This window comes from Dermacentor andersoni, chromosome 10 (genome assembly GCF_023375885.2).
Source record: "Dermacentor andersoni chromosome 10, qqDerAnde1_hic_scaffold, whole genome shotgun sequence".
NCBI classification, from domain to species: domain Eukaryota; kingdom Metazoa; phylum Arthropoda; class Arachnida; order Ixodida; family Ixodidae; genus Dermacentor; species Dermacentor andersoni.
The window spans coordinates 35,105,958-35,116,721 of NC_092823.1; the positions used below are offsets into that span (position 1 = coordinate 35,105,958).

General features: G+C 44.8%; 1 long non-coding RNA gene across 1 annotated transcript; it reads left to right on the top strand.

The window, feature by feature from the left end:
* The first annotated feature begins 206 nt into the window (after nt 1-206).
* On the top strand, nt 207-7,537 carry LOC129381886 (uncharacterized). The gene is made up of 2 exons (XR_008609994.2): nt 207-1,315; nt 7,201-7,537. It is a non-coding gene; the product is annotated as an uncharacterized lncRNA (long non-coding RNA).
* Nucleotides 7,538-10,764: the final 3,227 nt, after the last annotated feature.

Genomic DNA, 10,764 nt, shown 5'->3' on the forward strand with positions numbered 1-10,764 from the left:
TAAAATTTTGTGCTACAAATGTGGTGAGGCTCTGCATAGGCAGGAGAGCCCATTTTTTAACAAAAGAAGTTCCCTTTGTGGTTGGCGTGAAACGTAATTTATGACATCGGCGCCATCCCTGGTACAGACACGAATGTGGCTCTAGTAACAGGAGCCTGGCCGTTCTTGCACAATAACCCACGGAAAGTCTTTCTGGGGGTAGGGCACCGCCCCCACATCACCCTCGCCCTCGTATGGGACGCCCTTTGATAAGAATGCAGTAGGAAGCGAGTGACAGAATTGATAGAACTGAAGCACATGACGGCCTTCTTTTAAACTTCAATTTATGTTAGGAAAACCTGGCGACTTTATTGTTACGCTTCTGGGCACTCAAGAGAATTGTGAAGAAAAGCACGGTTCATCAGTAAAATCCTTGCATAGGTACTCTCACCGTCATTCTCCCGTGCTGGGCAAGGGGTGATTGCCGTGACTACGCAATGCGGCTACAACTGCATCTACGGCAAGTAGGCGTTTTCGTGGAGCGCAGGAGTTTGTTGAACACCCTGTTACTGCGGCCGGATCTACAGGCTGACTACCAAATTTACGGAAGGCTGCCCAGCAGTGGTTACTCTGCCAGTTATGACGGACATTGACGTGGACGTGCTATGTCTGAACTTATCTCAGTTACCAGTAGAGGAACTACGAATGCTAGAATTCACCAAAATCCTTCCGGACTTGCGGCTCGCTGGTGTCGCGCAACGTGATGCCGTTGCAGCGATCCGTGGAAGTTTGCAGGACATCAACACGCTGGGAAAACGGCTTAACGACGTGGCATGGATTTACTGCTGGCTCATTCCGCGCGACAGGCTGCATTCTTGGGTGCTCTATCGCTTCAGCGGGCCCACAGCGGATGCCAGGGATTTCACGCTGCACAAGAAGATAGCGAACGCGTTCTGTTCGCCCGGCATGAGCAACGCATTTCAATCTTTGTCTTACCATGCTGGGCGCTACGTCTGCTTAATGACCAGAGAGCCCGAAAGCGGGGTGGAAGAACACTGTGTCATATGCTTGTGTGCCTGGGTCGACATACCTTACGTGGCCGTACGTGTCGCTGGAGTTCAAGATATTCCAAAACTGCGGTCTGTACTTAAAGTCCTATTGCAAGGCGAGCTCTACCAACTTATCACTGGCTGTCACCAAGAGCTCAGCACCGCTTGGGCTTGCGCTGTCCGTGACTTCAACTTGCGCCGTGCAACGTCACAAGCGAACTACATGATCCCGACGACACCTGGGCGACGTCTCTAGTGTAGTGGTGACTATATTAGACTACACTCTGGTAAGATTTGTTTTCATTCTCATCAATTAGGGGCACCAAAGGACGCCACGATGCGCATATAGGCTTCATAGAATGTTTCTCCGGTGCGTGGTTTGTTTCGTACGTTTAAGCTGTTTCGATAAATCCATCAGCATAAAACCAGACGACACGTATCTATTTTGTGGGGCAATTGAAATAGCATATTATACATTGGCTTTGAAATACTCAATACTACAATGTACGCCAGTTAGTTATTCGTTCCTTTTGTTGAAGGCAATATGCGAACACAGCCGACATGCCTTTTATATCACTAGACTGAGTGCATATCGTGAAACTGTTTCCATGTATAAATATTTCTACTACATATCTTCCATAATATTCCTAAGCCTCCACCATGCCGACTGCGGAATGTTTGCCTCCTGAATGTTCGTTTTAAGTGCTATAATGTGCGATTCATGGTGCGTGCGAAAGCAGAGCAATGTATAGCAGCCCCGCGGTGTTCACCAACCGGCTTCGCAAATTTGCGTGAAACAACTGTAAACAGAAAAGTGCGTTGCAACATTTGCCATAGCTTTACATTTCGGGCCAGTTGTTGGCCCAGTGAACCAGCCTCTCTTTCTTTGTTCTTGCAGTAGAAAGAACGCCTGCGCGAATACATTTACGGGAGTCACAGAACGAATCTGGCGAGAAATTTTATTTTTCAGCGCAGAGAACAAGACAACCATATAAACATTACGCGGGGCTGCCTTTGTAGGTCTTCCATTAGATGGTGTCCAACCAACTAAACGAACAGCACAGCCTTGACGACAGACGTAGCACCTGTCATAGGTGGGGGAAAAGGCCACGTTATGAAAATAGCGTGACACATTAATGCTTTGTTTTGCAACATTCACCTCCATCACTGTTCTTTATGTTAGTCTGCAACGATGATTGCCCATCATTACACGCCGTGAGCGTGACAGTGACAGTGAATAATTATCGAGTAGCCTCAACAAGTGATTTCAATATCGAGACGATAGCGCGCTTGTTCTGGTTTCAGCGAATACTGCAGTTCTGGGAGTTGTCAGCGTCAATCTATTGAAATAATGTTAATCATAGTTGGTTGTGACTCTTATTCGGGTGTTATTAAACGCAACTACCATTGTTATAAAAAATAAATGGGGCAGATTTTATGCCCTGTGGAAATCAATGTTATGCGTAGCATTTTGCAGGCAACTAGCCATCGGGCATTTTTTAGGGTACTATTGCTACTGCTTCCGCTCGACACGAATTTATACAAGCAGATTGTTGGGGTCTATGCATGTACTCAACTGGCTTTAGCGAAGGAAACGCGGACAGTGATGTGACCTGCGACGAAGTGTTTTATGACAGTAGGTAGCCACGCTGATGTCATACGGTCTATGATAAGACAATGGCATTTTTACTCTGACAAACAAAATCCTAAAGCATGATTAACTGGGGCCGATCAGGAAGTCTGCAGAATATCGCGCACCTTATAAGTAGTGTCAGCTGTTGCACGGAAAGTACTAGGCAACGTTGGCTGATCGCTGAGATAAGCTGAACCTAACACAGCACCCCAAAGGGCGAGCTGTCCCGAGAAACGAAGTCCATAAAACGGAACGGGACGCACACATTTGAAAGAGCTTGCTGGCTATCGAATAATCGTACACAAGAATGCGTGCAATTGCGGTCTAATTGTTGTAAAAAATTGAAAAAAGTTATCGTGGCTTCATGGTTAGAGCACCCGGCCGCTGTGCTCTACGGCGCAGGTTCGATTCCGCCATCGGTCAATAAATATTGTTGTTTCAATAAAACGAGACGAGGCTAGAACCTACCTACCTACCAATCGCAAGCTGTCTGGAGTGCGGAAAGGAATGACTCGCATCAAATTGTCCTAGTTGACTTTTTGTCAAGTAGTCGCGCAGTTATTTGTGGAAATATCCCTGGAGTCTGTGAGAGGCAACAAATAAAGTAGTTCAGAGTGTTTCCGGCGGTCTGTAATCACCGGTTCAGCTGAGGCAGACGTTGCTGCTGGAACTCCTGGTTTGGATCAGGGTTATTCACTCTTATTCTAAATCAGACGAAAGTGATGGCAATGTAGGTTTGCCTGTGTGCCATTAGCTCCCTGCTTAGGCCGGTGGCAATTCCGCGTTGCCGTTGCATAACGTACCGAAAGTTGTACTTTAGTGTTGTATGGCCTGATTTTTTTTGCCAGAAGAAAAACATTGAAATTGAAGAGATACTATGCATGAAGAGATACTAGATTTGGTCTCGGGTAACTTGCTGCTACAGATGAAATTTGCTGACGTATTTAGGAAACTTAAAATGGGCATCCCGGAAGAAGTTCTGCGTTTTTTTTTTTCGCGCTTTTTACATTCAATAAAATCTCACTTGTCAGGGGAACCTTCTCGCGTTATATGACTCTGTAATACAGTTGATAGTGCAGAGATGGAGACCAACACATGCACCGTAATGATTGCAGCAAAACGAGTTTCTTGCAGCATTAACGCTAATTCCAAGCAACATGCGCAACACTGTTTTTCGCGCTGCAGTTGGCGACATGCTGACATGTTATACTGGACAACCATGCATGACGTCAAAATGAATTTATCCACTGAGATTCCGTATATCGCGATATCAAAAGCCTAAGAAAGGTCAGCCCACTAAATCCACACCCGATAAGAAGGTTAAAGTGCTAGCGTAGACGACTCCAACAAATGCAGTGACCGACGGTCTCTTGAACGGAGTGAAGGCCCTCGGTCGGCCATTTAGCATTCTTTTTTTTTTCAGTTTTTGTAGCAAACATCACTCGCAGACGTTCAGTAGGAACCTTTTTTCCCGCGCATCTTCTGTAACAGCGCAATAATATTTCTCTTAAAGCTCACCTGGCGGTAGGTGTTATCGAAACGCAACACAGGTATTTCATCCGGGTGATACGAGGTGGGTAGAATATGCTATTTAGCCTAATCATTTGTGCTGGCTGCCGGATGGCCTACAGAGAGACACTACGACACCGAAGGTGTTTACGCATGCGTGAATAATAGGGTAACAACCACTGCTGAAAGCGTTAAAGAATATGCGTTATGGAACTTAATAACATAAAAACGGAAATACATTGGCAAAAGAAAAAAACACGCATGGGGAGGGAAAGGAAATGCATTTGAACGGATGTAGTGCACCTTTGTTCCAAAGTATAGCAAAGAGATAGCATGGCCAAAAGTCTCGTTCAGCGTCGTTTCTCTCACGACAAAAATACTTCCCGACGCAGTTTCTGAGGTAGTTCATGATATCGCTTTAAGACTCAATTCACGCTCGACTGAACACTGCTAAAGTATAGACTGGATGATACCAGGTGTCATATGTGGCATCCTACGAATTTGCTTCTTTTGCTGAATTATGCACTACATCAGTCAAACGTGTGACAATACCGGGTAGCCGCAGCCTGCGGCATGCACGCCTTTTGAAAATTATTTCTAAGCTTGCTGCTGTCTGTGGAAAGACAGACAATGAAAAATTGCAGCCGTTTGTGATCATTATATAAACAAATCACTGGTTTGTTGAGCAATCAGATAGAGCGTTATCACCACATTGAAAATATTAACACTGGCTAACGCTTATTTACTCACTCCTTTCTTCGATGTGCTTGGCCACCGTAAGAAAAAAATGACAGTATTTATGGGTTTGTTGAGTTATTCGAAATGAATTACAGAGGGCAAGTGCCAATGAGAAATGATGTGAATACATAACATGGCCAGACGAGTGCGTCTCTGTAGTTGTACTGAATACGGTTTTCTACTAGTTATGAAAGCCGTACCAACGTTGTAAAAGTTCGTATCGGATGAGAAAGGTAATGCCATGAACCCTGTGCGGCATGCCGCTGAAAACAGAGCTCAAGATATGTGATCCAATCGATAATAAAGCGTTTCACTGTGGCCCCTTCCACGCATATCGACAAGCATTGCGATATCGAATGGGTAAGTCTTCAGAAATATAGAGATGGCGAGTCCGTCAAATAATTTTGGCGCGCACTAGAGTTAAACTAAAAAGGAACACTTGTTACCTAAACAAATGCTTAGTGGTCGGTTTATCAACCGGTTTTTGAAAGCGCCGTGTCGTGGGTTAAGAATATTAGTGCAGCAGTTCGTCTAGACGTCCGAGAAGTGTGGTAAGGCTGGAATTGACGTGCTGAAAGCAACGAAGCCGACATCCGTGCTTAAAAAGTTCCTGTTGCACGGCCACATCTTCAGAGAAGGTATTCGGCAGATAGCACATTTTAGTACCAGTAAATAAATACTACACTTGAAATGAGCGGCAAAATTTTGTGTTTTCTTGCATTGCCGACTAGCTCCGCTACCCGACCAGCCACGATGGCTTAGAGGCTATGGTGTTGCACTGCTGAGCACGAGGTCGTGGCATCAAATCCCGGGCGCGGTAGCCGCACTTCGATAAGTGCGAAATGCAAAAACGTCCCTGTCCCGTGCATTGGGGCTGCGTTAAAGAAACCCTGGTGGTCAAATTTATTCCGGAGTCCCCTACTACGGCGTGCCTCATAATCAAAGGGTGGTTTTGGCGCCTGAGAGCTCAGGATTCATTCACCTCCTCCAACATGTACTCAGGATGCTCAATCAGCTCGGCATCTTCCCACGAGAAGAAAGTAATCCACTTCGCAGCTGCTTCTCGGATGTCTTCTTCTTCATACTCTTCAGCGCCTCGCTGCCGAGAGGCTGCTCAGGTACACAAAAAAAAGCAATTAAAATCGAGCATTGATCATATTACACGTGTTTGGGCGAAATTCTTTACCTGCTGCCACTAATACACCGAGGCAGAGGGCTGCGCGGGCAGCCATTTTCAGTTGCATTCTAAAGGCGCCGCGGTCTGCCAGTTCCAGGTATCTAGTCCTGTTGCACGAAAGAACAAGTTTTCTCGTGTCATCGACTGTCTTGTTTGATGCTTCGAGGCATTGCGCGATAAAATATATATCTGGAAGTGGCACTACATGTTTTGCCAATGACATAGGGCTGATTATGGCTAAACAAATAAAGAACAAATAATGGTTTGACCTTATCCTGCTCTGGTACACAAACTGAGCGTTGGTACAATGAACACGTGGAGCATAGTCTGCCCCACGTGACTCGCTTCGACTGTTGGGTTGCATTCTGTAGGCATACTGCCTGATGTGCATAAACAATCGCTATTAGCTCGCAATAACATAAGGTAGATCTGTCACCTGTACATCCTTATGTTTTTCCTATTGGTATTTTGTTCCATATCATCATCTATTCGCACTGTAGCTGGTGAAACACGTCTTTAGCTTTCTTAAAATGTATGTTTGGGAATTTGTTTGTCATTTTGGTCTGTCTTTCGTTTTTCTTTTTACTTGCATCGGTACAATGACTGTGCTCTATATAGTTCCCGATTTTCAGTACTGCATTTTTTTAAAATATTTGCTGTTAGTGTTCTGCACCATTCATTCAAGCCTGAAGCCTGATACTTAGGCTGTATAAACTTTTCACATAAGTATGTTCCAACTGGGACAAAAATGTAAAATACAGATCATACAAAGCTATTGTGGCTGTTACAATATTGCCGCAAACCTATTCATGTCACTGAAGCTGCTTGAACACAGTGGCGGGATAACTAGACGCGACTTATTTGTTTAATATCTCTTCCTCATTTACATTATAACTAACCAAAGGGGAACATTAAACTGAATAAATTACTAGCGCGGCATCTATTCGTGGTAATGAAGTGCTGGGGCCTTATGATAGTGAATAGATATCGGGACGTGCTTGTGCATGGTGTAAATTTTTCTTCAACATTCCGTGTCATCTATTGTGTTGATTATACTCGCACAAAGTTCACTGTTTCAAGGATGTGCACTGAATTTCTGTTATTTTTTTTTTCAGGCACAATCAAGCCACGAGAACAAAGAAAAATACGGGCGGAGAAGCCTGTTTTGCTGCACATGAATTGTGACAATATTTTGTACAAAATATCCAAACTGCGCCTCTACATTGAACGTGATGCTAACCGAATATCGTACGTCTGCCAACACTCCAGAAGGAGCCGGTTCCAGAAACTCCTTAGCGTCAGCAACAACTTCCTCTGATCGACTGTCAGGAAAGAATGCCTACAAATAACCTTTTTATTTTTTGACGAGTGCTTCCCTTACGTGCTCAGACTATCTGTAGACACCTTGTCACACGATATGCAGCTGAATAAAGATGACCTGTGCGTCCATCACTCTCTTCGTCGTGAGCCTATTCAAGTCGTTTTCTTGGTGAAAATCTCTGTGAGCTGTTTTCTGTAATCTTGGTTCCACTCAAGTAGATTCCTTGCTGATCGAACCCAAACGCCAGCACTATGCTATGTTCAAAAGAAGCAGAAACGCAAGAATCAAGTCTTCATATTTTTTGGAACTTTAGTTTCTTGCTTTGCAATTCATGCATTGGTATCGAAAAAAGCGAAACGATTCGCCGTGAGGACTCTATGCTAGTCTTTTTATTTCTTGAAAACTTATTGTGTGAAGCAACCTTCCCGCTTGAGTGGACGCCACAAACACTGAACACTGAAATGGTGATGACCACAACACCCTCAACCCTTGCATCATTCATCAATGGCTGAATTATTAGGTATTGGTGTCATCAAGCGCATCAATCTGACCGTTCAGATGCCTAATTCAGTCTTGTCGGGTCACCTAGAGTGCTGTAGTGCAGCACGCGTTGCTTGGTTGCCGTACTTATTCGGGCATAAATGGCGAAGCTTCCATATCGCAGGCTACTATTAAGGCTGGATCGTATGGTGCATCCTTTAGTCGTGTTTTACTACATAAAGTACAGCGATAGTATGAGGGACGTTCGGACAGCAAATTTCGATATCTTCATTTGGGAAGAGAAGATCCTACAACAGGTGAAACAAACAATCCTCATATAAGAATCCACACCCATTGCTGGTTCAACGACGGAAGGAGCGTCAGCGGAGGAATGGTACATGCGCAGGGTACCGAACAATAGATTAACGGCAGACCGGCGTGCCTTAGGTCATTCGAGTAGAAATTACGATGGCAGTGAGACGTGTACTGACAACTTCGTCGCCAATGCAAGTGCGTGCTGTTATCCGGTATGAATGGGCAGTGCGTTGAAAGCCGCACTATCGGGACAAGGTCGATCCAAACAGGTCGCTAAGCGTCGGGCGAACAGCGCCTCAGAATAAATTGCCACCGACATCAGAAAGGGTGGTTATGGGGCAGTGATTTAAACGCAACTATGTTTCGAGTGAACAAACATTTGGAAAGGAACAGCGTCTTTTAATTAAAGCGAGACACAGTTAGATTCATTCAAAGAAAATAAAATTCCTTAGCAATTTGACATGCCTGACGAGTAAAGACAACTCTATTTTATTTGATCATCATCAATAAATACATTTTTCAGCGCCCATTGATAAGGGGCGTTGACGCCGCTATCACTCGCAAAGCAATGGAGCTCTTGAGGTGTTCAGAAAAGCGCACCCGTAAAGTTCATCTGTTGCAATACGCCCCCCTAACAGGTTGTGCTCATTTGCTTGTCGACGTTTGTCTGAATTTCGTGACGCGGGTAGCTTCATCGTTTCTCAACGTGTTTAGTTAAAAATAGTGAGTTACGACCGCCAGATAATTGCTTACTTGAGTTGTTTTCGTGCGACTGCGCAGGCCAACGCGCTTGGCGTCCGACGGTAGAAGCAGCGCTCTACACCTACAGCTTTCGTCAGCCTCCAAAGAAAGCACGTTCTGTTCAGGGGTGCGATTTCAACGCCCGCACGATTGTCCTTTTTTTGCATTGCTTCCCGCCTTAAAAAGCTTGAAACGCCCACCAAGTCGAATGGCGGGGCATATAAGTATACAGCTCTAATGGCAGGCCACCAAAACAAATTTCACGCCTTTGAGAATAAGATGAGGACAGTTTTGTTTTTAAGGGATATGACGTTAAGTTGTTTTTCCTTCTTCCGGAAGCGTTCTCTCCTCACATAGATGGCGCTAAGCCTCATAAACCGCCGATGAACCGCCATTTTTTGAACGTAGTGGCTTCTATGGAAGCTTAGCTATCAAGTATATTTGCCTTGGTCGGGTCGTCACTTCCGAAAGGATGCGGAGGTGGAGCAGTATCTGCGACGGTTTCTTTCTATGCAGAGCACCGAGTTTTACAAGAGTGGTTTCTTCGAACTGATTGCAGGCTACGACAAATGTCTCAATGTACCGACTATGTGGAAAATAGTGCAAGCTGTATAGTTCATGGTGCCATGGTGTATTTTTTTGACAGCAAAGTTTGAATAATAAAATAAACGGCGAAACTTAGTTTCGGAACGTCCCGCGTATTTGACGTGTTTGTCAGTATACCAAAAGGGTAGGGACAACGATTCTATGCCACTAGGTCACTTCACACAAGCTTGCGAAGCAGGTACTTTCATAATTTAGGCCTGGTTTATCACTGAACCAAACAGAGGAATGACCTCAAAGGCTCACCCTGCGCGCGATACAGCGAAAATGAAGGTAACCATCATTAGGGATGGATATTTGGATTGCATAACTTCGATAACGTCATTCCATAAATAGCATGACTTTCACTAAGGACGTAGTCAAAAAGAGTTATACTTGTAGCACTCAGTTCGCAAAGACTCATTCTGCACGGTAGAGGTGGCAAGGGCTTTTCTTGGAATTTGCAAAGGCACTTACACTGTCCCTTTTTCTCGCATTATTATTAACTCGGGGTTGATGCCGCACGTTCTCATATTGTGACCATGACGTGTTATTGCGAAAAACTGGTAAACCAGGCACCTCACTGAAATTCCCAATCGATAAATGCAAAGAAAATTTCTCGCATATCTATCTATCTATCTATCTATCTATCTATCTATCTATCTATCTATCTATCTATCTATCTATCTATCTATCTATCTATCTATCTATATATATATATATATATATATATATACTGTAACGACGTGGGATCGACGAGTATGCGTAGCAGCACCGCCAAGAAACGCACTTTATCAGTCGTCCAAGGGAACGACAACAACGTCTTCTTCGTTTCCCCCGCATCACCTAAAAACCCGCGCTACTTCAGCGTCGTCCCCACTGGCGCATACCCGCTGAATTATAGTTCTGCCAAATATAGTTGTGTCATTTGCTCCCCCTTCAGAAAAGATCATCGTCCCGATGATAGAGGCTTGGAAAGCAGCGGTAAAGAACTGCGCAGGCTTGGCAGTCCTCATAGTACGGCTTCATCCGCAGCACGTGAACGACCTCGGGTAAATGCCGTCGGCACTTTGAATAGTGCGAGCTGTCTGGAACGACTTCGTAGTTGACGTCACTGATGCGTCGGAGAACTATGTAGGGCCCGAAGTATTTGCGTAGGAGCTTTTCAGAGAGCCCACGCTGTCGAATAGGTGTCCAGATCCACACTTTGTCGCCGATGTTGTATGTTACGGCTTTGTGC